Source organism: Prionailurus viverrinus, chromosome X (genome assembly GCF_022837055.1).
Source record: "Prionailurus viverrinus isolate Anna chromosome X, UM_Priviv_1.0, whole genome shotgun sequence".
Classification (NCBI taxonomy): Eukaryota; Metazoa; Chordata; class Mammalia; order Carnivora; family Felidae; genus Prionailurus; species Prionailurus viverrinus.
Genome location: NC_062579.1, coordinates 55716416 through 55743798, shown reverse-complemented (window position 1 = coordinate 55743798; position 27383 = coordinate 55716416). Strand labels below are relative to the sequence as shown.

The 27383-nt window shown below is 40.1% G+C and overlaps 1 protein-coding gene and 1 pseudogene across 12 annotated transcripts in view; one reads left to right on the top strand and one right to left on the bottom strand.

The window, feature by feature from the left end:
• Nucleotides 1–27383, top strand: part of ATRX (ATRX chromatin remodeler) — a 327458-nt gene that overhangs the window by 33461 nt on the left and 266614 nt on the right. The gene's annotated exons all lie outside the window — the stretch shown is intronic.
• On the bottom strand, nucleotides 10474–10877 carry LOC125157118 (fatty acid-binding protein 5-like; annotated as a pseudogene).

Genomic DNA, 27383 nt, shown 5'->3' with positions numbered 1-27383 from the left:
TTGCTGGATACATTATTCTAGATTGGTGTTTTATTTTTCTTTCAACTTTAAAAATATTCCACTCTCTTTCTGCTTGTGTGGTTTCTGACAACATATCAGATATAGTGCTTATCTTTGTTCTTCTGTAGATAAGATGTCTTTTTCTTCTGGCTAATTTTAATATTTTTCTCTCTTTGGTTTTCTGTTTGCATGTGATACTGCTAGGTGTAGATACTTGGTATTCATCCTGCTTTGGTGTTCTTTGTGCTTCCTGCATTGCGGTATCTGTTACTAATTTTGGAAGATTTTCCCACCATTATTGCAACCACTTCTTCTCCTTTTTCTTTTGTCCTTTGTATTCCTGTTACATATATGTTACAATTTCTGTAATTGTCCTACAGTTATTAGTTTTTGTTTTAAGTTATTTTTTAAAGCTTTTTGATTTGTTTTGAGAGCGAGAGAGTGGGCATATGCATGTGGGAGTAGGAAAGGGGAAGTGAGAGAGGAAGAGAGAGAATCCCAAGTAGACTCCACGTTGTCAACACAGAACTTGATGTAGGGCTCAATCTCACGAACTGCAAGATCATGACCTGAACTGAGATTAAGAGTGGGATGCTCAACCAACTGAGCCACCCAGGCACCCCTAGTTATTAGTTGTACTGTTCCATTTTTTTTTGTTTGTTTTATTTCATTTTGGAAAGGTTTTTTGTTGTTTGCTTGGAAAGATTGTTTTGACATGTTATCAGTGTCACTGTTTCTTTCCTCATCAAGCTCATTGATTCTTTCCTTGACTGTGTCCAATCTAATAATGAGCCTATCAAAGGCATTCTTTATTTCTTTTATAGTGTTTCAGATTTGTAGCATTTCCTCTTGTTTATTTATTAGAGTTTTCCTCTCTCTGCTTACACTACCCATCTGATCTTGCATGTTGTCTATTTCTTCCATTAGAGTCCTTATCATATTACCCATAGTTATTTTAGATTCTCCTGATAATTCTAAAAGTCTGTGTCTTAAATAAGTCTGGTTCTGCTGCTCTCTGTTTCTTTAGATTTTGGTTTTTCTTGCTTTCTTTTGTTATTTTTTTGACCTTTTTAAAAAAAGTCTTTTAGTGTTTATTGTTTTTTGAGTGAGAGAGAGAGCGTGAGCAGGGAAGGGGCAGAGAGAGATGGAGACACAGAATCTGAAGCAGGTTCCAGGCTCTGAGCTGTCAGCACAGAGTCCGATATGAGTCCTGAACTCAGGAACCTAGAGATCATGACCTGAGCTGAAGTCATATGCTTAACTGACTGAGCCACCCAGTACCTCTCCTTTGGCCTTTTGGCATGACTTGTAATTTCTTTGGAAGCCAGATGTTTCTGGTAGTGGGAATTGAGGATATTGGCTTTATTTATTTATTTATTTATTTATTTACTTACTTACTTACTTACTTATTTAAATATTTGTTTATGTTTGAGAGAGAGCGTGAGTGCAAGTGGGGAAGGGGCAGAGAGAGTAGGAAACAGAGGATCTGAAGCAGACCCTGCGCTGGCAGCAGAGAGCCTGATGTGGGACTCGAACCTATGAACCACGAGATCATGACATGAGCCAAGTTTTGAATGCTTAACTGACTGAGTCACCCGGGTGTCCCGAAGTTGTTCACTTTTAGTGTGAACTTTGTGAACTTTTATGTTAATCTAGCTAGGAACTGGGCTATGTGTCGTTTGCTGTAGCTGTAGGTACCAGAGGATTCCTTCCCTTATAGTTTCTTTGTTATAATTCTTTTTTCCCTATTTTCTTTCTGTTTCTCTAAGAATTCCTTCTTTTTTTAAATATTTATTTTGATAGAGGGAGAAAAGAATCCCAAGAGGACTCCATGCTGTCAAGGACAAGAGCTCGACTCTGGGCTCATGGGGATCGATGGGGTTTGATCTCAGGAATTGTGAGATCATGACCTGAGCCAAAATCAGGAGTCAGACGCTTAATTGACTGAGCCACTCTGGCACCTCAAGAATTCCTTCTTTTTTTTTGTTTAACGTTTATTTTTTGGGAGAGAGAGAGAGATAATGCGAGAAGGGGAGAGGCAGAGAGAGTGGGAGAGAAAGAATTTGAAGCAGACTCCAAGCTTCAAGCTGTCAGCACAGAGCCTCATGTGGGACTCAAACTCACAAATCACGTGATCATGACCTGAGCTGAAGTCAGACAATGGAGCCACCCGGGCGCCCCAAGAATTCCTTCTAAAACAAAGTTTGTATTGTGCTCACTTGAAATTCAGTTATTATACTGGATCTGTGTTAATGTGATAAAGGAGTTAGGGAGGGATAGTATTCTTTAATCTTAAAATTAAATCTCAGTTATTTTTAGTGGTCTTGAGTCTTTGGGCTGAGGCCTTGAGATGTATTTCTTAGCTGTCCGCCACTGTTGGGTGAAACAGGAAGACCAGAAGTGGCTGAGGTTGTCTAATTGAATTGCTCTTCCTTCCGGTAGATTTTGTCCTATTAAAGTAATATACCTTGATAGCATGACTTTGTTAAGAGAATGCTCTGGGCTATTTCAGTATGGCTACTTTCCCCTTCTGCTAAAGGCACAAGAGGATTTTCTACAGATCTTAACTGTTTAAACCTGAAAACCTTATGGGGGCTCCTAGAGGTAAACCCAGCAAAGTGTGGGCCCCCCACCTAAAACTGGGACTCCCGGATTTTGTTTTAACTCTCAAGTTAATACATTCTTAGCCTCTAGTGATTCATAACTTACTGTTGAAGTGTTCCCATACCAGATAAGCTATATCTGCCTGTCTCTCTGGTTTTCTTTTTTTTTTTTAATTTTTTTTAAAGTTTATTTATTGTTGAGAGACAGACAGACACAGAGCATGAGCAGGTGAGGGGCTGAGAGATGGAGAGACACACAATCCAAAGCAGGCTCCAGGCTCTGCGCTGTCAGCACAGAGCCCTACGTGGGGCTCGAACTCACAAACCGCGAGATCATGACCTTGACCAAAGTCGGATGCTTAACCGACTGAGCCACCCAGGCGCCCCTGGATTTCTTGGTAGTGATTTGCCCTGTGACTTCATGTCCCTAAAGGATCTAAGATACTGATTTTCAGTTTGTTCATCTTTTTTCTTGTCAGCATAAAAGTGAGGACTTGTAAGCCCCTTACATGTTGTAGCTGAGTGGCTAGTGTTTTTTTTATTTTTTATTTTCTTAAATAAATGGACCTGTGTGAAATGGCATAATTGCTGTGGCTTTAATTTTGGTGCTCTTCTTTGTTTTAAATGTTTGTGTAACCCCTTTCAGGTCTTGGTTTTTGTGAGGATCAGGTTCTAATTTTAGTTGGAAGTTTTAGGAATTGATTTTAAAATTATTTATTTCTCTTATTGTTAGCAAGTTATCTTTAGTTGTTCCTGCATCCAAGTAAGGATAGTGTGGTAAGTGCAGTGGTTTAAACATGAGCAGTAGAACGGGAGAACTCAGGTAATTTCATGTGTCCATAAAATGCTTTATTAAAAAATTAAACTAATGTCAATAAGTATATATAAAATGATAAAGATGGGGCAGAAGATGGCGGCGTAGGAGGATGCTGGGCTCACCGCGCATCCTGCTGATCACTTAGATTCCACCTACACCTGCCTAAATAACCCAGAAAACCACCAGAAGACTAGCAGAATGGAGTCTCCGGAGCCCAGCGCAGACCAGAGGCCCACAGAAGAGGGTAAGAAGGGCGGAGAGGTGGTGCGTGCTGCACGGACTGGCAGGAGGGAGCAGGGGTGGAGGGGCGGCTCGCCGGCCAAGCAGAGCCCCCAAGTCTGGCTTGCAAAAGCGGAGGGGCCAGACGGAGTGTGTTCCGACAGCAAGCGTGACTTAGCATCTGGGAGGTCATAAGTTAACAGCACTGCTCGGAAAGCGGGAAGGCTGGAGGCCAAAGGGAGGGAGAGTTGCTGAGCCCCGAGACGACAGAGCTCACTTTGGCGGGGAACAAAGGCGCTAGCTAGCGCCATCTCCCTCGCCCATCCCCCAGCCAAAATCCCAAAGGGAACCGGTTCCTGCCAGGGGACTTGCTTGTTCCGCGCAAACACCCAATGCTGTGCTTCTGCGGAGCCACCCCTCCGGCAGTGGGTCTGACTCCCTCCCGCTGCCACAGGGCCCCTCCTGAAGTGGATCACCTAAGGAGAAGCGAGCTATACCTGCCCAACCTGCCCCTCCTGCCCCTGTACACCCCAGCTAATATGCCAGATCCCCAGCACCACAAGCCTGGCAGTGTGCAAGTAACCCAGACGGGCCACGCCACCCCACAATGAATCCCGCTCCTAGGAGAGGTGAAGAGAAGGCACACACCAGTCTGACTGTGGCCCCAGCCGTGGGCTGGGGGCAGACATCAGGTCTGACTGCGGCCCCGCCCACCAACTCCAGTTATACACCACAGCACAGGGGAAGTGCCCTGCAGGTCCGCACCACTCCAGGGACTATTCAAAATGACCAAACGGAAGAATTCCCCTCAAAAGAATCTCCAGGAAATAACAATAGCTAATGAACTGATCAAAAAGGATTTAAATAATATAACAGAAGGTGAATTTAGAAAAATAGTCATAAAATTAATTGCAGGGCTTGAAAACAGTATAGAGGACAGCAGAGAATCTATTGCTACAGAGATCAAGAGACTAAGGAATAGTCAGCAGGAGCTGAAAAATGCTTTAAACGAGATGCAAAATAAAATGGAAACGACCACAGCTCGGCTTGAAGAGGCAGAGGAGAGAATAGGTGAGCTAGAAGATAAAATTACAGAAAAAGACGAAGCTGAGAAAAAGATAAAAAAATCCAGGAGTATGAGGGGAAAATTAGAGAACTAAGTGATACACTAAAAAGAAATAATATACGCATAATTGGTATCCCAGAGGAGGAAGAGAGAGGGAAAGGTGCTGAAGGGGTACTTGAAGAAATAATAGCTGAGAACTTCCCTGAACTGGGGAAGGAAAAAGGCATTGAAATCCAAGAGGCACAGAGAACTCCCTTCAGACATAACTTGAATCGATCTTCTGCATGACATATCATAGTGAAACTGGCAAAATACAAGGATAAAGAGAAAATTCTGAAAGTAGCAAGGGGTAAACGTGCCCTCACATATAAAGGGAGAACTATAAGACTCGTGACTGATCTCTCTTTTGAAACTTGGCAGGCCAGAAAGAATTGGCACGAGATTTTCAGGGTGCTAGACAGAAAAAATATGCAGCCGAGAATCCTTTATCCAGCAAGTCTGTCATTTAGAATAGAAGGAGAGATAAAGGTCTTCCCAAACAAACAAAAACTGAAGGAATTTGTCACCACTTAACCAGCCCTACAAAAGATCCTAAGGGGGACCCTGTGAGACAAAGTGCCAGAGACATCACTACAAGCATAAAACATACAGACATCACAATGACTCTAAACCCGTATCTTTCGATAATAACACTGAATGTAAATGGAATAAATGCGCCAACCAAAAGACATAGGGTATCAGAATGGATAAAAAAACAAGACCCATCTATTTGCTGTCTACAAGAGATTCATTTTAGGCCTGAGGACACCTTTAGATTGAGAGTGAGGGGATGGAGAACTATTTATCATGCTACCGGAAGCCAAAAGAAAGCTGGAGTAGCCATACTTATATCAGACAAACTAGACTTTAAATTAAAGGCTGTAACGAGATGAAGAAGGGCATTATACAGGGTCTATCCATCAGGAAGAGCTAACAATTATAAATGTCTATGCGCCGAAACCGGAGCCCCCAAATATATAAAACAATTACTCATAAACACAAGCAATCTTATTGATAAGAATGTGGTAATTGCAGGGGACTTTAACACCCCACTTACAGAAATGGATAGATCATCTAGACACACGGTCAATAAAGAAACAAGGGCCCTGAATGAGACATTGGATCAGATGGACTTGACAGATATATTTAGAATTCTGCATCCCAAAGCAACAGAATATACTTTCTTCTCGAGTGCACATGGAACATTCTCCAAGGTAGATCATATACTGGGTCACAAAACAGCCCTTCATAAGTATACAAGAATTGAAATTATACCATGCATACTTTCAGACCACAATGCTGTGAAGCTTGAAATCAACCATAGGAAAAAGTCTGGAAAACCTCCAAAAGCATGGAGGTTAAAGAACACCATACTAAAGAATGAGTGGGTCAACCAGTCAATTAGAGAAGAAATTAAAAAATATATGGAAACAAACGAAAATGAAAATACAACAATCCAAACGCTTTGGGATGCAGTGAAGGCAGTCCTGAGAGGAAAATACATTGCAATCCAGGCCTATCTCAAGAAACAAGAAAATCCCTAATACAAAATCTAACAACACACCTAACGGAAATAGAAGCAGAACAGCAAAGGCAGCCTAAACCCAGCAGAAGAAGAGAAATAATAAAGATCAGAGCAGAAATAAACAAAATAGAATCTAAAAAAACTGTAGAGCAGATCAACGAAACCAAGAGCTGGTTTTTTGAAAAAATAAACAAAATTGACAAACCTCTAGCCAGGCTTTTCAAAAAGAAAAGGGAGATGACCCAAATAGAAAAATCATGGATGAAAGTAGAATTATTACAACCAATCCCTCAGAGATACAAACAATTATCAGGGAATACTATGAAAAATTATATGCCAACAAATTGGACAACCTGGAAGAAATGGACAAATTCCTAAACACCCACACGCTTCCAAAACTCAATCAGGAGGAAATAGAAAGCTTGAACAGACCCATAACCAGCGAAGAAATTGAATCGTTTATCAAAAATCTCCCAACAAAAAAGAGTCCAGGACCAGATGGCTTCCCAGGGGAGTTCTACCAGATGTTTAAAGCAGAGATAATACCTATCCTTCTCAAGCTATTCCAAGAAATCGAAAGGGAAGGAAAACTTCCAGACTCATTCTATGAAGCCAGTATTCCTTTGATTCCCAAACCAGACAGAGACCCAGTAAAAAAAGAGAACTACAGGCCAATATCCCTGATGAATATGGATGCAAAAATCCTCAATAAGATACTAGCAAATCGAATTCAACAGCATATAAAAAGAATGATTCGCCATGATCAAGTGGGATTCATTCCTGGGATGCATGGCTGGTTCAACATTCTCAAATCAATCAACGTGATACATCACATTAATAAAAGATAAGAACCATATGATCCTGTCAATTGATGCAGAAAAAGCCTTTGGCAAAATTCAGCACCCTTTCTTAATAAAAACCCTTGAGAAAGTCAGGATAGAAGGAACATACTTACACATCATAAAAGCCATTTATGAAAAGCCCACAGCTAACATCATCCTCAACGGGGAAAAACTGAGAGCTTTTTCCCTGAGATCAGGAACACGACAGGGATATCCACTCTCACCGCTGTTGTTGAACATAGTGTTGGAAGTGCTAGCATCAGCAATCAGACAACAAAAGGAAATCAAAGGCATCCAAATTGGCAAAGATGAAGTCAAGCTTTCGCTTTTTGCAGATGACATGATACTATACATGGAAAATCCGATAGACTCCACCAAAAGTCTGCTAGAACTGATACATGAATTCAGCAACGTCGCAGGGTACAAAATCAATGTACAGAAATTAGTTGCATTCTTATACACTAACAATGAAGCAACAGAAAGACAAATAAAGAAACTGATCCCATTCACAATTGCACCAAGAAGCGTAAAATACCTAAGAATAAATCTAACCAAAGATGTAAAGGATCTGTATGCTGAAAACTATAGAAAGCTTATGAAGGTAGTTGAAGAAGATTTAAAGAAATGGAAAGACATTCCCTGCTCATGGATTGGAAGAAAAAATATTGTCAAAATGTCAATACTACGCAAAGCTATGTACACATTCAATGCAATCCCAATCAAAATTGCACCAGCATTCTTCTCAAAACTAGAACAAGCAATCCTAAAATTTGTATGGAACCACAAAACACTCCAAATAGCCAAAGGAATTTTGAAGAAGAAGACCAAAGCAGGAGGCATCACAATCCCAGACTTTAGCCTCCACTACAAAGCAGTCATCATCAAGACAGCATGGTATTGGCACAAAAACAGACACATAGACCAATGGAATAGAATAGAAACCCCAGAACTAGACCCACAAACGTATGGCCAACTCATCTTTGACAAAGCAGGAAAGAACATCCAATGGAAAAAAGACAGTCTCTTTAACAAATGGTGCTGGGAGAACTGGACAGCAACATGCAGAAGGTTGAAACTAGACCACTTTCTCACACCATTCACAAAAATAAACTCAAAATGGATAAAGGACCTGAATGTGAGACAGGAGCCATCCAAACCCTAGAGTAGAAAGCAGGAAAAGACCTCTCTGACCTCAGCCGTAGCAATCTCTTACTCGACACATCCCCAAAGGCAAGGGAATTAAAAGCAAAAATGAATTACTGGGACCTTATGAAGATAAAAAGCTTCTGCACAGCAAACAACCAACAAAACTAAAAGGCAACCAACGGAATGGGAAAAGATATTCGCAAATGACATATCGGACAAAGGGCTAGTATCCAAAATCTATAAAGAGCTCACCAAACTCCACACCCGAGAAACAGATAACCCAGTGAAGAAATGGGCAGAAAACATGAATAGACACTTCTCTAAAGAAGACATCCGGATGGCCAACAGGCACATGAAAAGATGCTCAACGTTGCTCCTCATCAGAGAAATACAAATCAAAACCACACTCAGATATCACCTCACGCTAGTCAGAGTGGCCAAAATGAACAAATCAGGAGACTATAGATGCTGGAGTCTATGTGGAGAAACGGGAACCGCCTTGCACTGTTGGTGGGAATGCAAATTGGTGCAGCCACTCTGGAAAACAGTGTGGAGTTTCCTCAGAAAATTAAAAATAGACCTACCCTATGACCCAGCAATAGCACTGCTAGGAATTTATCCACGGGATACAGGAGTACTGATGCATAGGGGCACTTGTACCCCAATGTTTATAGCAGCACTCTCAACAATAGCCAAATTATGGAAAGAGCTTAAATGTCCATCAACTGATGAATGTATAAGGAAATTTTGGTTTATATACACAATGGAGTACTACGTGGCAGTGAGAAAGAATGAAATTTGGCCCTTTGTAGCAACGTGGATGGAACTGGAGAGTGTGATGCTAAGTGAAATAAGTCATACAGAGAAAAATAGATACCAGATGTTTTCACTCTTATGTGGATCCTCAGAAACTTAACAGAAACCCATGGGGGTGGGGAAGGAAAAAAAAAAGGTTAGAGTGGGAGAGAGCCAAAGCATAAGAGACTCTTAGAAACAGAACAAACTGAGGGTTGATGGGGGGTGGGAGGGAGGGGAGGGTGGGTGTTGGGAATTGAGGAGGGCACCTTTTGAGATGAGCACTGGGTGTTGTATGGAAACCAATTTGACAATAAATTTCGTATATTGGAAAAAAAAGGGCGAAAAGTAAGAAAGTTCCTCATAAATCCACCCCTAGAAATGATGACTAATGAAATAATTGGGCATACATCTTTCCACATTTTTTCTTTTCCACTTGTGGGTATATATGGAAAACCTCATGTACACACCCGTGTATTTAAAAACTTAGCTAATGCATCCTGAGAAACTTAACAGAAGACCATGGGGGAGTGGAAGGAAAAAAAAAAAAAAGGTTAGAGAGGAAGGAAGCCAAAACATAAGAGACTCTTAAAAACTGAGAACAAACTGAGGGTTGATGGGGGGTAGGAGGGAGGGGAGGGTGGGTGATGGGTATTGAGGAGGACACCTCTTGGTAGGAGCACTGTGTGTTGTATGGAAACCAATTTGACAATAAATTTCTTATTTAAAAAAAATGACAAAGATGAAAATGAAGAAAGATGAAAATTTTTGGAAAAGTATAACTTACTCATACCTGTTTACTCAGACATTATTATACATATTATAGATTTTTTGTCACTGTATATAACTCATAGATTGTTATCATTGGTGATTAAAATTATTTATTTAGAATTATTTTCTTTAGTTAAGATATAGGCAGAATTATTTAAGATAAGATCAAAGGCTTTTCCCAAGTTATTTTCTAAATCCTTGTATTACCACTGGCCATATATGAGTGTCTATTTCATAGCACCTTGTTCTACAATGAGTAGTCATTTTTCCCTTAAATATTTCATAGGCAAAAAGATAACCACATTAAACACTTTTTGTTAGCATTTAATAAATTTGTAGTTTAATATCCATTTCTTCACATACTTTATTTACCTTTTAGGTGATGACAATTTTTTCAAAAGTTACCGTAAGGGAGTCAGAGCAAAGTAATGTGTTTTACATTGCTTAGGGTTTGTTAGCACACATTTATCTACTAACCAAAGGGATGATCCTAATAAAGTCAATTCTTGGGTAGTTACATGTAAAATGTTTGTGATAGAGATAATGGAACAAAGTAATGAAATAAAGCAGCATTATGGAGATTTGCTTATCGAACTGAGCTTGTTCATTTTGACATTTAATTCCTCTTTAAAGAGATGGTGGGATTTTCATTATACTTTTTCGTATATGCTGGTACCGGTGACACCATTCATAATACATTCCATCAATAATATCCTAATCTTCTACTTATTGTGCTTTCCTTCTCATTCCATTACTGGTGTTGAACCAATATACTATATGGACAGTTGAATACATTCTGAGTTTTTCTGCCATCAGCTGTCGTTTCTTCAAACCTCTTTCCCATTTTACAAGAAAACCGTTCTAAAGTGTTCTCAGTTTTTATGGTGAGAGACTTGGCTGTCAGAAGTGATGACACAATCTGGCTTGGCCTTTGTGCCCATTTTTCACAGTGCCACTGCCATTTGTCCTTCCTTAATATATTCAGGAATGTCTTTACTCTTCCTTCATAGAATCCTTAAAACCATCTTCCTACCAGTTGCTGAATTGTAGCCATGGTGGGCGTGGGGAACAGGGTCTAGTGCAGGAAGCAGGGCACTTGGTCCTGGGAAGTGTGCTTTGCCTCACACCTTCTAATCCCACCCTCCATTCCCCTGGACCAGGCTGTGCAAACCAGGTTCACCTCGGATCCCGGGACCTGTAGGGCACTGCTTACAAGATAAGTTTTTTATTTAAAGTTTTTACTTTAATTCTAGTTAGTTAGCATACAGTGTTATCTTAGCTTCAGGTGTAAAATACACTGATTCATCAATTCCATGAGTGGCTCCTGGGTGGCTCAGTTGTTAAGCATCTGACTCTTGATTTTGGCTCAGGTCATGATCTCGTGGGTCATGAGTTCGGGCCTGTGTCAGGCTCTGCACTAACAGTGAGGAGACTGCTTGGGGTTCTTTCTCTCTCTCTGTGTCCCTCTCTCTCCCTCCCCTCTCTTGCTGTCCCTTCCCTGCTCGCATTCTTTCTCTCAAAATAAATAAACTTTTAAAAAAGCAAAAAAAAAAAAATTCCACATATCTGGTGTTCATCACAAATGCTCTCCTCAATCCTGATCACCTATTTAAACCCATCCTCCCATCCACCTCCCCACAGGTAACCATCAGTTTGTTCTCTGTAATTAGGAGTATGTTTTTAAATTTTTCTCTTTTTTTCCCTTTGCTTGTTTGTTTCATTTCTTAAATTCCACACATGACTAAAATCATACAGTGTCTTTCTCTGACTTAATAGTTTTGATTTGCATTTCCCTGATGATGAGTGTTGTTGAGCATCTTCTTAAAAAAAATAATTATTTAGGGATGCCTAGGTAGCTCAGTTGGTTAAGCGTCCGACTTCAGCTCAGGTCATGATCTCACTGCTTGTGAGTTCGAGCCCCACATCGGGCTCTGTGTTGACAGCTCAGAGCCTGGAATCTGCTTCAGATTCTGTCTCTGTCTCTGTCTCTCTGTGCCCCACCCCTGCTCGCTCGCTCTCTCTCTCTCAAAGATAAATATACATTAAAAAGTTAAAAAAATATTTACTTATTTCTTTTGAGAGAGGGCGGGGAGGGAGAAGTGTGGGGAGGGACAGAGAGAGGGGAGAGAATCCCAAGCATGCTCCACGCTGCCAGAGCCCAACATGGGGTTGGAAGTCAAGGACCATGAGATCATGACCTGAGCTGAAACCGAGTCAGATGCTTAACCAACTGAGCCACCCAGGTGTCCCTAGCATCATTTCTTATGACTGTTTGCCATCTGAATATTTTCTTTGGAGAAATGTCTGTTCATGTCTTCTGCCCATTTTCTAATTGGATTATTTGGTTTCAGGTGTTGTAAAAGAGCTTTATGTATTTTGGATACTAGCCCTTTATCAGATATGTTGTTTCCAAATGTCTTCTCTCATTCCTTAGGTTGCCTTTTAGGATTTCTAAAAAATTTTTATTTTGAGGGAGAGAGAGAGAGCACATGAGCAAGTGAGCACAAGTAGGGGAGAGGCAGAGAGAAGAAAGGGAGAGAGAGAATCCCAAGCAGGCTCTGCATTGTCACAGCACAGTCCAACACAGGGCTTGGTCTCAGGAACCATGAGATCATGACCTGAGCTTAAATCCAGAGTCAAGATGCTTAACCAAGTGAGCCACCCAGGTGCTGCATCCTTTTAGTTTTGTTGATGGTCTCCTTCAATGTGCAGAAGCTTTTTATTTTGATGAAGCTCAGTAGTTTATTTTTACTTTTGTTTCCCTTGCCTCAGGAGACATATCTAGAAAAATATTGCTACAGCTAATGTCTGAGACTTTACTATCTATGCTTTCTTCTAGGATTTTTATGGTTTCCTGTCTCCCATTTACTTCTTCAATCCATTTTGAAATTATTTTTGTGTGTGGTGTAAGAAAGTGGTCTAGTTTCATCCTTTTGCATGTCCCTGTCAGGTTTTCCCAACACCATTTGTTGAGGAGACTGTTGTTTTCCCATTGGATATTTTTTCCTGCTTATTGAAAATTGACCATACAGTTGTGGGTTTATTTTTGGGTTTTTATTTTGTTTACCTTTGTGTCTGTTTTTGTTTCAATACTGTACTGTTTTGAGAACTATAGCTTTGTAATATAACTTGAAGTCCAGAATTGTGATACCTCCAGCTTTAGTTTTATTTTTCAAGATTGCTTTTGCTCTTCAGGGTCTTTTGTGGTTCCATACACATTTTCGGATTGTTTGTTCAAGTTCTGTGAAAAATGCTGTTGGATTGCTTGGATGGCTGTCAGTAGAACATGGGAGACTTGATCTCAGGGTCATTAGTTCAAGCCCCACATTGGGCAGAGCTTACTTAAAAAAATAAAGATTTGGTTTTAAAAATCAAAGCTGTTGGTATTTTGGTAGGGGTTGTACTAAATGTGTAGATTGCTTTGGGTAATATAGACATTTTAACAATATTTGTTCTTCCAATCCATGAGCATGGAATGTCTTCCCATTTCTTTGTATCCTTTTGAATTTCTTTCATCAATGTTTTGCAGTTTTCAGAATACAGGTCTTTCACCTCATTGGTTAGGTTTATTCTTAGGTATCTTATTTTTGGTGTGATTGTAAATGAGATTGATTCCTTGATTTCTCTTTCTGATGCTTTATTTTATTTATCGTATAGAAGTGCAGCAGATTTCGTTAGATTGATTTTGTATCCTGCGACTTGACTGCATTTGTGTATCAGTGCTAGCAATTTTTTGGTGGAGTCCTTCACGTTTTCTATATGTAGTATGATGTCATCTGCAAAAAGTTTAACTTCTTCCTTGACTATTTGGATGCCTTTTATTTCTGTTGTCTGATTGCTGTGGTTAGGACATCTAGTAGTATATTGAATAAAAGTAGTGGTTAGGACATCTAGTACTATGTTGAATAAAAGTAGTGAGAATGGGGGCGCCTTCGAGGCTCAGTCTGTTGAGTGTTTTTCGCTCAGGTCATGATCTCACAGTTAGTGAGTTTGAGCTCCACATCAGGCTGCTGCTGTCAGTGCGGAGCCCACTTCGGATCCTCTGTCTCCCCCTCTCTGCCCCTCCCCTACTCATGTTCTCTCTCTCAAAAATAAAAACATTAAAAACAAGAATAGTGAGAGTGGACATCCCTGTCTTGTTCCTGACGTTAGGAACAAAAGCTCTCAGTTTTTCCCCATTAAAGATGTTATTAGGGGCACCTGGATGGCTCAGTTGGCCAAGTGTCCAGCTTTGGCTCAAGTCATGATCTCAGGGTTTGTGAGTTTGAGCCCTGTGTTGGGCTCTGTGCTGACAGCTGGGAGCCTGGAGCCTGCTTCGGATTCTGTGCCTCCCTCTCTCTCTGCCCCTCCCCTGCTCACGCTCTGTCTCTCTCTCAAAAATAAACATTAAAAAAATTAAAGGATGATATTAGCTGTGGGGTTTTCATATGTGGCCCTTATTATGTTGAGGTATATTCCCTCTAAATTTACTTGTTGAGAGTTTTTATCATAAGTGAATTTTGAACTTTCTCAGGTGCTCTTTCTGCATTGATTGAAATTATATGATTTTTGTCTTTCCTCTTATTGATGTGATGTATCATGTTGATTGATTTTTGAATATTGAACCACACTTGTATCCCAGGAATAATCTCACTTGATCATGGTGAGTGATTTTTTAATGTACTGTTGGATTCGGTTTGCTGGTGTTTTGTTGAGAATGTTTGCATCTGTGTACATCAGGGATGTTGACCTGTGGCTATCTTTTTTAGTGGTGTCTTTATTTTGTTTTGGTATTAGGGTAATACTGGCCTCATAGAATGAGTTTGGGTGTTTTCCTTCCTTTTCTACTGTTTGGAATAGTCTGAGAAAACCAGGTGTTAACTCTTTATTAAATGTTTGATAGAATTCCATCTATAAAGCCATCTGGTCCTGGACTTGTGTTTCTTGGGAGTTTTTTGATTATTGATTTAATTTTTTTGCTGGCTATCGGTCTGTTCAAATATTCTATTTCTTCCTGTTTCAGTTTTGGTAATTTATGTTTCTAGGAATTTATCCCTTTCTTGTAGGTTGTCCAATTTTTTGGCATATACTTTTTCATAATACTCTCTTATTTGTATTTCTGTGGTGTTGATTGTTATTTTTCCTCTCTCATTTGTCATTTTATTCATTTGAGTCCTTTCTCTCTTTTTCTTGATAAGTGTGGCTAGATATTTATCAATTTTATTTATCTTTTCAAAGAACCAGCTCCTGGTTTCATTAATCTTTTCTTTTTTTTTTTTTAGTTTCTGTATCATTTATTTCTACTCTAATTTTTATTATTTTCCTCCTGTTGGATTTAGCTTTTGTTTTTCTAGCTCCTTTAGTTGTAAATTTAAATTATTTGAGATTCTTCTTGCTTCTTGAGGTATGCCTATATTGCTATAAGCTTTCCTTTTAGAACTGCTTTTGCTTCCTCCTAGAGGTTTTGAGCCATTGTGTTTTCAGTTTCATTCATTTCCATATACTTTATTTTTGAGAGAGAGAGAGAGAGAGAGAGAGAGAGGCAGGCATGTGCTTAGGAGGGCCAGAGGGAGAGAGGGATAATCTTAAGCAGGGTCCATGTTCAGCACAGAGCCTTACATGAGGCTTGATCTCATGACCATGAGATCCTGACCTGAAGTGAAATCAAGAGTCAGATGCTTAACCGACTGAGTCACCCAGGCGACCCTCAATGTACTTTTTTAAATTTCCTGGTTGACCCATTCATTGTTTAGTAGCATGTTATTTCACTTCCATGTGAATGTGGTCTTTCCAGACTTTTTGTTGGGGTCGACTTATAGTTTCATAGCATTGTGGTTAGAAAATATGCATGGTATGACTTCAATCTTTTTGAATTTGTTGGGGATTGTTTTGTGGACTAATATGTGAAGATACTTGTTTTATTATTAATGAAGGTGGTATTAAAATTTAATGGTCTTTGTTTCAGAATTTTAGATTATTAGAATTTTGTAGATAAAGCTAAAGTTCCATTTGAACTATTTTTAGTTTCTTTTTTTTTTTTTTTTTTTTTATGAAATTTATTGACAAATTGGTTTCCATACAACACCCAGTGCTCATCCCAAAAGGTGTCCTCCTCAATACCCATCACCCACCCTCTCCTCCCTCCCACCCCCCATCAACCCTCAGTTTGTTCTCAGTTTTTAACAGTCTCTTATGCTTTGGCTCTCTCCCATTCTAACCTCTTTTTTTTTTTTTCCTTCCCCTCCCCCATGGGTTCCTGTGAAGTTTCTCAGGATCCACATAAGAGTGAAACCATATGGTATCTGTCTTTCTCTGTATGGCTTATTTCACTTAGCATCACACTCTCCAGTTCCATCCACGTTGCTACGAAAGGCCATATTTCATTTTTTCTCATTGCCACGTAATATTCCATTGTGTATATAAACCACAATTTCTTTATCCATTCATCAGTTGATGGACATTTAGGCTCTTTCCATAATTTGGCTATTGTTGAGAGTGCTGCTATGAACATTGGGGTACAAGTGCCCCTATGCATCAGTGCTCCTGTATCCCTTGGATAAATTCCTAGCAGTGCTATTGCTGGGTCATAGGGTAGGTCTATTTTTAATTTTCTGAGGAACCTCCACACTGCTTTCCAGAGCGGCTGCACCAATTTGCATTCCCACCAACAGTGCAAGAGGGTTCCCGTTTCTCCACATCCTCTCCAGCATCTATAGTCTCCTGATTTGCTCATTTTGGCCACTCTGACTGGCGTGAGGTGATACCTGAGTGTGGTTTTGATTTGTATTTCCCTGATAAGGAGCGACGCTGAACATCTTTTCATGTGCCTGTTGGCCATCTGGATGTCTTCTTTAGAGAAGTGCCTATTCATGTTTTCTGCCCATTTCTTCACTGGGTTATTTGTTTTTCGGGTGTGGAGTTTGGTGAGCTCTTTATAGATTTTGGATACTAGCCCTTTGTCCGATATGTCATTTGCGAATATCTTTTCCCATTCCGTTGGTTGCCTTTTAGTTTTGTTGGTTGTTTCCTTGGCTGTGCAGAAGCTTTTTATCTTCATAAGGTCCCAGTAATTCACTTTTGCTTTTAATTCCCTTGCCTTTGGGGATGTGTCCAGTAAGAGATTGCTACGGCTGAGGTCAGAGAGGTCTTTTCCTGCTTTCTCCTCTAAGGTTTTGATGGTTTCCTGTCTCACATTTAGGTCCTTTATCCATTTTGAGTTTATTTTTGTGAATGGTGTGAGAAAGTGGTCTAGTTTCAACCTTCTGCATGTTGCTGTCCAGTTCTCCCAGCACCATTTGTTAAAGAGGCTGTCTTTTTTCCATTGGATGTTCTTTCCTGCTTTGTCAAAGATGAGTTGGCCATACGTTTGTGGGTCTAGTTCTGGGGTTTCTATTCTATTCCATTGGTCTATGTGTCTGTTTTGGTGCCAATACCATGCTGTCTTGATGATGACAGCTTTGTAGTAGAGGCTAAAGTCTGGGATTGTGATGCCTCCTGCTTTGGTCTTCTTCTTCAAAATTCCTTTGGCTATTCGGGGCCTTTTGTGGTTCCATATGAATTTTAGGATTGCTTGTTCTAGTTTTGAGAAGAATGCTGGTGCAATTTTGATTGGGATTGCATTGAATGTGTAGATAGCTTTGGGTAGTATTGACATTTTGACAATATTTTTTCTTCCAATCCATGAGCAGGGAATGTCTTTCCATTTCTTTAAATCTTCTTCAATTTCCTTCATAAGCTTTCTATAATTTTCAGCATACAGATCCTTTACATCTTTGGTTAGATTTATTCCTAGGTATTTTATGCTTCTTGGTGCAATTGTGAATGGGATCAGTTTCTTTATTTGTCTTTCTGTTGCTTCATTGTTAGTGTATAAGAATGCAACTGATTTCTGTACATTGATTTTGTATCCTGCAACTTTGCTGAATTCCTGTATCAGTTCTAGCAGACTTTTGGTGGAGTCTATCGGATTTTCCATGTATAATATCATGTCATCTGCAAAAAGCGAAAGCTTGACTTCATCTTTGCCAATTTTGATGCCTTTGATTTCCTTTTGTTGTCTGATTGCTGATGCTAGAACTTCCAGCACTATGTTAAACAGCAGCGGTGAGAGTGGGCATCCTTGTCGTGTTCCTGATCTCAGGGAAAAAGCTCTCAGTTTTTCCCCGTTGAGGATGATGTTAGCTGTGGGCTTTTCATAAATGGCTTTTGTGATCTTTAAATATGTTCCTTCTATCCCGACTTTCTCAAGGGTTTTTATTAAGAAAGGGTGCTGGATTTTGTCGAAGGCCTTTTCTGCATCGATTGACAGGATCATATGGTTCTTCTCTTTTTTTTTGTTAATGTGATGTATCACGTTGATTGATTTGCGAATGTTGAACCAGCCCTGCATCCCAGGAATGAATCCCACTTGATCATGGTGAATAATTATTTTTATATGCCGTTGAATTCGATTTGCTAGTACCTTATTGAGAATTTTTGCATCCATATTCATCAGGGATATTGGCCTGTAGTTCTCTTTTTTTACTGGGTCTCTGTCTGGTTTAGGAATCAAAGTAATACTGGCTTCATAGAATGAGTCTGGAAGTTTTCCTTCCCTTTCTATTTCTTGGAATAGCTTGAGAAGGATAGGTATTATCTCTGCTTTAAACGTCTGGTAGAACTCCCCTGGGAAGCCATCTGGTCCTGGACTCTTATTTGTTGGGAGATTTTTGATAACCGATTCAATTTCTTCGCTGGTTATGGGTCTGTTCAAGCTTTCTATTTCCTCCTGATTGAGTTTTGGAAGAGTGTGGTTGTTCAGGAATTTGTCCATTTCTTCCAGGTTGTCCAGTTTGTTGGCATATAATTTTTCATAGTATTCCCTGATAATTGTTTGTATCTCTGAGGGATTGGTTGTAATAATTCCATTTTCATTCATGATTTTATCTATTTGGGTCATCTCCCTTTTCTTTTTGAGAAGCCTGGCTAGAGGTTTGTCAATTTTGTTTATTTTTTCAAAAAACCAACTCTTGGTTTCGTTGATCTGCTCTACAGTTTTTTTAGTTTCTATATTGTTTATTTCTGCCCTGATCTTTATTATTTCTCTTCTTCTGCTGGGCTTAGGCTGCCTTTGCTGTTCTGCTTCTAGTTCCTTTAGGTGTGCTGTTAGATTTTGTATTTGGGATTTTTCTTGTTTCTTGAGATAGGCCTGGATTGCAATGTATTTTCCTCTCAGGACTGCCTTTGCTGCGTCCCAAAGCGTTTGGATTGTTGTATTTTCATTTTCGTTTGTTTCCATATATTTTTTAATTTCTTCTCTAATTGCCTGGTTGACCCACTCATTCGTTAGTAGGGTGTTCTTTAACCTCCATGCTTTTGGAGGTTTTCCAGACTTTTTTCTGTGGTTGATTTCAAGCTTCATAGCATTGTGGTCTGAAAGTAAGCATGGTATAATTTCAATTCTTGTAAACTTATGAAGGGCTGTTTTGTGACCCAGTATATGATCTATCTTGGAGAATGTTCCATGTGCACTCGAGAAGAAGGTATATTCTGTTGCTTTGGGATGCAGAGTTCTAAATATATCTGTCAAGTCCATCTGATCCAATGTCTCATTCAGGGCCCTTGTGTCTTTATTGACCGTGTGTCTAGATGATCTATCCATTTCTGTAAGTGGTGTATTAAAGTCCCCTGCAATCACCACATTCTTATCAATAAGGTTGCTTATGTTTATGAGTAATTGTTTTATATATTTGGGGGCTCCGGTATTCGGCTCATAGACATTTATAATTGTTAGCTCTTCCTGATGGATAGACCCTGTCATTATTATATAATGCCATTCTTCATCTCTTGTTACAGCCTTTAATTTAAAGTCTAGTTTGTCTGATATAAGTATGGCTACTCCAGCTTTCTTTTGGCTTCCAGTCGCATGATAAATAGTTCTCCATCCCCTCACTCTCAATCTAAAGGTGTCCTCAGGTCTAAAATGAGTCTCTTGTAGACAGCAAATAGATGGGTCTTGTTTTTTTATCCATTCTGATACCCTATGTCTTTTGGTTGGCGCATTTAATCCATTTACATTCAGTGTTATTATAGAAAGATACGGGTTTAGAGTCATTGTGATGTCTGTATGTTTTATGCTTATAGTGATGTCTCTGGGACTTTGTCTCACAGGGTCCCCCTTAGGATCTCTTGTAGGGCTGGTTTAGTGGTGACAAATTCCTTCAGTTTTTGTTTGTTTGGGAAGACCTTTATCTCTCCTTCTATTCTAAATGACAGACTTGCTGGATAAAGGATTCTCGGCTGCATATTTTTTCTGTCTAGCACCCTGAAAATCTCGTGCCAATTCTTTCTGGCCTGCCAAGTTTCAAAAGAGAGATCAGTCACGAGTCTTATAGGTCTCCCTTTATATGTGAGGGCACGTTTACCCCTTGCTGCTTTCAGAATTTTCTCTTTATCCTTGTATTTTGCCAGTGTCACTATGATATGTCGTGCAGAAGATCGATTCAGGTTACGTCTGAAGGGAGTTCTCTGTGCCTCTTGGATTTCAATGCCTTTTTCCTTCCCCAGTTCAGGGAAGTTCTCAGCTATTATTTCTTCAAGTACCCCTTCAGCACCTTTCCCTCTCTCTTCCTCCTCTGGGATACCAATTATGCGTATATTATTTCTTTTTAGTGTATCACTTAATTCTCTAATTTTCCCCTCATACTCCTGGATTTTTTTATCTCTCTTTTTCTCAGCTTCCTCTTTTTCCATAACTTTATCTTCTAGTTCACCTATTCTCTCCTCTGCCTCTTCAAGCCGAGCTGTGGTGGTTTCCATTTTGTTATGCATTTTGTTTAAAGCGTTTTTCAGCTCCTCGTGACTGTTCCTTAGTCCCTTGATCTCTGTAGCAAGAGATTCTCTGCTGTCCTGTATACTGTTTTCAAGCCCAGCGATTAATTTTATGACTATTATTCTAAATTCACTTTCTGTTATGTTATTTAAGTCCTTTTTGATCAGCTCATTAGCTGTTGTTATTTCCTGGAGATTCTTCTGAGGGGAATTCTTCCGCTTGGTCATTTTGGATAGTCCCTGGCGTGGTGAGGACCTGCAGGGCACTTCCCCTGTGCTGTGGTGTATAACTGGAGTTGGTGGGCGGGGCCACAGTCAGACCTGATGTCTGCCCCCAGCCCACTGCTGGGGCCACAGTCAGACTGGTGTGTGCCTTCTCTTCCCCTCTCCTAGGGGCGGGATTCACTGTGGGGTGGTGTGGCTCGTCTGGGCTACTTGCACCGTGCCAGGCTTGTGATGCTGGGGATCTGGCGTATTAGCTGGGGTGGGTAGGCAAGGTGCTCGGGGGCAGGAGGGGCAGGCTTAGATCGCTTCTCCTTAGGTGATCCACTTCAGGAGGGGCCCTGTGGCAGCGGGAGGGAGTCAGATCCGCTGCCGGAGGTTTGGCTCCGCAGAAGCGCAGAGTTGGGTGTTTGCGCGGATCGAGCAAGTTCCCTGGCAGGAACCAGTTCCCTTTGGGATTTCGGCTGGGGGATGGGCGGGGGAGATGGCGCTGGCGAGCGCCTTTGTTCCCCACCAAACTGAGCTCTGTTGTCAGGGGGCTCAGCAGCTCTCCCTCCCTTTGTCCTCCAGCCTTCCCGCTTTCCGAGCAGAGCTGTTAACTTATGACCTCCCAGACGCTAAGTCGCGCTTGTTGTGGGAACACAGTCCGTCAGGCCCCTCCGCTTTTGCAAGCCAGATTCGGTGGCTGTGCTTGGCCGGCGAGCCGCCCCTCCGCCCCAGCTCCCTCCCGCCAGTCTGTGGAGCGCGCACCGCCTCGCCGCCCTTCCTACCCTCTTCCGTGGGCCTCTCGTCTGCGTTTGGCTCCGGCGACTCTGTTCTGCTAATCCTCTGGCGGTTTTCTGGGTTATTTAGGCAGATGTAGATGGAATCTAAGTGATCAGCAGGACGTGCGGTGAGCCCAGCGTCCTCCTAAGCCGCCATCTTGCCGCCGCCCTATTTTTAGTTTCTTTATATTGACTCATGTTGCTCTAGTTCATTCATTTAACTGCTGTATAGTATTCTTTTATGTGAACATATAATCTATCCATTCTGTTTTTTGTGAATAATTAATTGGGTTATTTCCAAATTTTCTCTAGTGTAAACAGTGCTGAAGTTAGTACATTCTTTGTTCATATCTTTAGGGGCCAGGTGCAACACCAACTTTCTTTTATAATATTTACTTGATAATATTAAATATCTTTTAAAATATTTACCATATTAGGGGCACCTTGGCTCAGTTGGTTAGGCATCCAACTTTGGCTCAGGTCATGCTCTCATGGCTCGTGAGTTTGAGCCCCACTTTGAGCTTTGTGCTGACAGCTCAGAGCCTGGAACCTGCTTAGGATTCTGTGTCTCCCTCTCTCTCTCTGCCCCTCCCCCACTCACGCTCTGTCTCTCTCTCTCAAAAATAAACATTAAATTAGAAAAAATTTACCATTTTACCATTTTTTTTTTTTTTTTTAAATTTTTTTTTTCAACGTTTATTTATTTTTGGGACAGAGAGAGACAGAGCATGAACGGGGGAGGGGCAGAGAGAGAGGGAGACACAGAATCGGAAACAGGCTCCAGGCTCTGAGCCATCAGCCCAGAGCCCGACGTGGGGCTCGAACTCCGGGACCGCGAGATCGTGACCTGGCTGAAGTCGGACGCTTAACCGACTGCGCCACCCAGGCGCCCCTCATTTTACCATTTTTAAGTGTATAATTCAGTGGGTTTAGGTAAATATATTGGCATTCTTGTGCAACCATCATCACTCCCCATTTCCAGAACTTTTTCATCATTTCCCAAACAGAAACTGTACCCATTAAACAATAACTGCATTCCCTCCCCCTTCCAGCCCTCTATTCTTTCTGTCTCTATGAATTTGTTCAAGGAACATCAACCAAGTGGAATTACATATTTTTCCTTTTGTTGTGTCTGGCTTGCTCATTTAGTATGTTTTAAAAATTCATTTATGTTATAGCATGTGTCAGAATTTCACTTCTTTTTAGGCAATATCATTTCCTTTTATTCCTTTTATTTTTCCGTTCACCTATTTTTTGATGGATTTTGGCCGTTGTAAATAATCCTGGTATGAACATTTATGTGCAAATATTTGTTTGATTTCCGACTTTCTTTTGGATATATACTTAGAGGTGGAATTGCTGGATCATATGGTAATTCTTTTAAAAAAATTGTTTTTATTTTTCTTTATTTTTGAGAGGCAGAGAGAGACAGAGCAGGAATGGGGGAGGGGCAGAGAGAGAGGGAGACACAGAATCCAAAGCAGGCTCCAGGCTCTAGGCTCTGAGCCGTGGGTCATATGGTAATTCTGTTTAACTTTTTGAGGTATTACCATATTGTTTTTCTGCAGTGGGCGCACCATTTGATATTCCTACCAACAATACACCCAGGGTTGTAATAGCTCCACATTCTCATCAGCACTCGTTTTTTCCCATTTTTTTGTAGTAAAAATGGGTGTGAAATGGTACCTCATTTTGGTTTTGATTTGTTTTCCCTATAGTGTTTTAAGCCTCTTTTTGTGTGCTTATTGGATATTTGTACATTTTCTCTGGAGAAATATCTATTCAAGACCATCGACTATTCTTAAATTTGTTTTTTGTTGTTGAGTTCTGGGATTTTCTTATATAATACTGTGGATGTTAATACCACTTCAGATATATGATTTGGAAATATTTTTTCATAATCTGTGGGTTGTCTTTTCACTCTCTTTATAGTATCCTTTGATGCACAGTTTTTCATTTTAGTGAAATTCAGTTATTTTTTTTTCTACTGTTGCATTGTACTTTTGATATCATGTTCAAGAAACCATCACCAAATCCAGGGGCGCCTGGGTGGCTCAGTCGTGAGTTCGAGTCCCGCATCAGGCTCTGTGCTGACAGCTCAGAGCCTGGAGCCTGCTTCAGATTCTGTGTCTCCCTCTCTCTATGCCCCTCCCCCATTCAATGCTCTCTCTCTGTCTCTCAAAAATAAATGTTAAAAAAAAAATAAAAAAAGAAAAATCATCACCAAATCCAATGTCCCAAGGATTCTTTCCTGTGTTTTCTTTGAGTAATTTAATAGTTTTAGCTAGTATGTTTAGTTCTTTGTTGCCTTTTATGTTAATTTTTATTATATCAGGTAAGGGTCCAGCTTTATTCTTTGGCATGTGGATATCCCATTTTTCCAGCCCTTTTATTGAAAGAACTGCCCTTTCTCTATGGAATGATTTTGACACCTTTGGTGAAAATCAATTGACCATATGCACACAAGGGTTTTGGTGTTTCTGTTCCTTGGCCTATGAGTTTGTCCTTATGTCAATACTGTACTGTTTCATTTATTTTAGCTCTGCAGTTAGTTTTGAAATCAGGAAGTGTGAGTTCTCCAAATTTGTTCTTTTTCATGATTGTTTTGGTTATTTGTGATTCCTGGAGCTTCCCCATGAATTTTAGGATGGCCTTTTCTGTTTTCTGCAAAATATGCTTGTTGAGATTTTGATAGGGGTTGAAATGAATTTCTAGGTCATTTGTGTAGTATTGTCATTTTAACTTTTAGTATTGTGTAGTATTGTCATATTAATTTTTTCTAACCCATAGAAACTGTATTTCCATTTATTTGTGTCTTCAATTTCAACAATGAAAACATTGCTGTTTTGCAGTTTTCAGTGTTTAAGTCTTTTGCCTCCTTGATTAAATTTATTCCAAAATATTGTTTCTGATGCTATTGTAAATGGAATTGTTTTCTTAATTTCCTTTTTGGACTGTTCATTGTTAGTGTGTAGAAATGCAATTAGTTCTTGTGGTTGATACTGTATCCACTAAGTTTACTGAATTTATTTAACTATCTCAATTTTTTTGCGACATCTTGAACTTTTTTTTTTTTGAGAGTGCATGATGTGGGGGGAGGGGAAAGAGGGAGGGAGAGAGAGAGAAAGAAAATCTTAAGCAGGCTCCACCTTAAGCAGACTCCACTCTCAGCCTGGAGCCCAATGTGGGGCTTGATCCCAAGATCCCTGGGTTCATGACCTGAGCTGAAATCAAGAGTAGATGCTTAACCAACTGAGCTACCCAGGAGCCATTTTCTACATATAAGAAGCCATCTGTGAACAGAAATAATTTAACTCTTTCCAATTTGGATAACATGCTATTTTAAATAGTCATGAAGTGAACAAAAATTTTTAAATTGTTTACCATTATTTTTTCCATTAAAAAAAACCTATTTTGGTCAATATGATCACACCCATGGTCATATTACCAAATTTTAGAGACTGTGTGGTCCATGGCTGTGCCTTAAACACAGCAGCCCATCTATGGGAACAGATGCAAAAATGGATTAAATGTGAAAAATAGTTTTTTTAAATACATTACCATTGTGGCAAACTGGGTAATGAATACACAGAATCTTTTTTAAAACTGCATGTCTGGGGTGCCTGGGTGGCACAGTTGGTTAAGCGTCTGACTTCAGCCAGGTCACGATCTCGCGGTCCGTGAGTTTGAGCCCCGCGTTGGGCTCTGGGCTGATGGCTCAGAGCCTGGAGCCTGTTTCCGATTCTGTGTCTCCCTCTCTCTCTGCCCCTCCCCCGTTCATGCTCTGTCTCTCTCTGTCCCAAAAATAAATAAACGTTGAAAAAAAAAATAAAACTGCATGTCACTCTCCATTTATCTCAAAATGAAAAATTTAATTCAAAAAATGGCTAGTTCCTCTATGCATATACATCTCCAAAATAAAAGTACAAAAGAGTACACATGAAATTTTTGTAATTCCACAGTTATTCATGGAAAAAAATTAGTAACACATTCAAGGGAAAGAACACAGCCCTTAGTTAAAAATATTGACATTAGGACTCAAAATTTGTCTAAAATCTAGTCATTCATGATATGGTTACTTTACAGTAGGAATTAAAGTTTTTATGATCCGCTGGCAGGTCAATTTTTACAGGTCATCAGCAACAAGCCCATGTTATAATTGTGTAACTGTGAGCGTGAAGGCAGTACACATTCTTCCTCAATGGAGATTTTTAATTTTTAATTTTTTTTATGTTTATTTTTGGGAGACAGAGAGACAGAGTAGGGGAGGGGCAGAGAGAGAGGGAGACACAGAATCTAAAGCAGGCTCCAGGCTCCGAGCCTTCGGCACAGAGCCCAATGCAGGGCTCGAACCCACGAAGTGCGGGATCATGATGACCTGGGGCAAAGTTGGATGCTCAACCGACTGAGCCACCCAGGCATCCCCCTCAATGCAGATTTTTAACCACTCTTAAAAAGATTTTTTTAAGGACTAGGACCTACAGTTAAGTAACATATATAGTACTGGTTGAGTTAGCTTCACGTTTTAGTAGAGGGATGAAGAGAGTGACAATCATGTCTGGATTTAATACAAATATCCTTTGTAATAGTTCACAGTTATGAAACTAATAAATTAATGTATGCAGTTTTGCCTTAGGAAGATTGTTTAGTTTACAAAAGTATTGATAAGTGTCACATTTTAAATGGTTTGTTGGGGGGCACCTGGGTGGTTCAGTTGGTTAAGTGTCCGACTTTGGCTCAGGTCATGACCTTGCAGTTATGACCTTGCAGTTCGTGAGTTCGAGCCCTGCATTGGGCTCTGTGATGACAGCTCAGAGCCTGGAGCTTGCTTGGGATTCTGTGTCTCCCTCTCTTTCTGCCCTTCCCCTGCTCACACTTAGTCTGTCTCTCCTTAAATGGTTTGTTGTGTTTAAAATACTGTTTCCAAGGGCGCCTGTGTGGCTCAGTTGGTTAAGCATGTATTCTTGATTTTGGCTCAGGTCATTATCTTGCAGTTCATGAGTTAGAGCCCCATGTTGTGCTCTGTGCTGATAGCTCAGAGCCTGGAGCCTGCTTGGGATTCTGTGTCTCACTCTCTCTCTGCCCCTCCCCCCTCCCCCGCTTGCACTATGTTTCTCTGAAAAATGAATAAACATTAAAAAAAGTAAGCTTAAAAAAAGTGTGATTCTAGAAATGAGGCAGATTTTAAAAGGTGACATCATAGCTTCTATATGCAGATGGGTACTTCCCTTCTCAGTAGGCCATACTGATATCAGTGATGATGTTATTCCTGAAGACATTTTGGGAACTCTCCTTTTGTAGTCAATGTAGAAGTCATGCAAGAAAATGTTAAGGAATATTTGAGATTTTGGCAAAAAAGTTATTTTATCCAACCTGATAATTCACCGTATTTGACTCTAAATGACATTTAGCTGTTTGCAAAAATCCCACCCACCTCAAAGAAGATTTTTCAAAAGAATGAGCAAAATTTTTTAAGTATCCACATGTTTTTATCATTTGGCTTCTACCTGGTTTCTTAATTTATAATATAAGACAAACATGTTTATGCCTAAAAGTGCTATCCTTCACAGAAGGAGAAAGTTCTACTGATTGTATTCAATTGTTTTAATTTTTACATGTGATAGTAGTAATATTAATGGGTTGTGCTGACTTATCCACAGTCCTGACCTTGGTCAGCTACAGCATGGATTCATGTGATAGCTGGCTTTGTGGTTGGAATGAGTGAGAAAAATCACTATTTTGTTGGTTTGCTGTACTCTTTTCTAAAGAATAACTTTTTTCTCTTT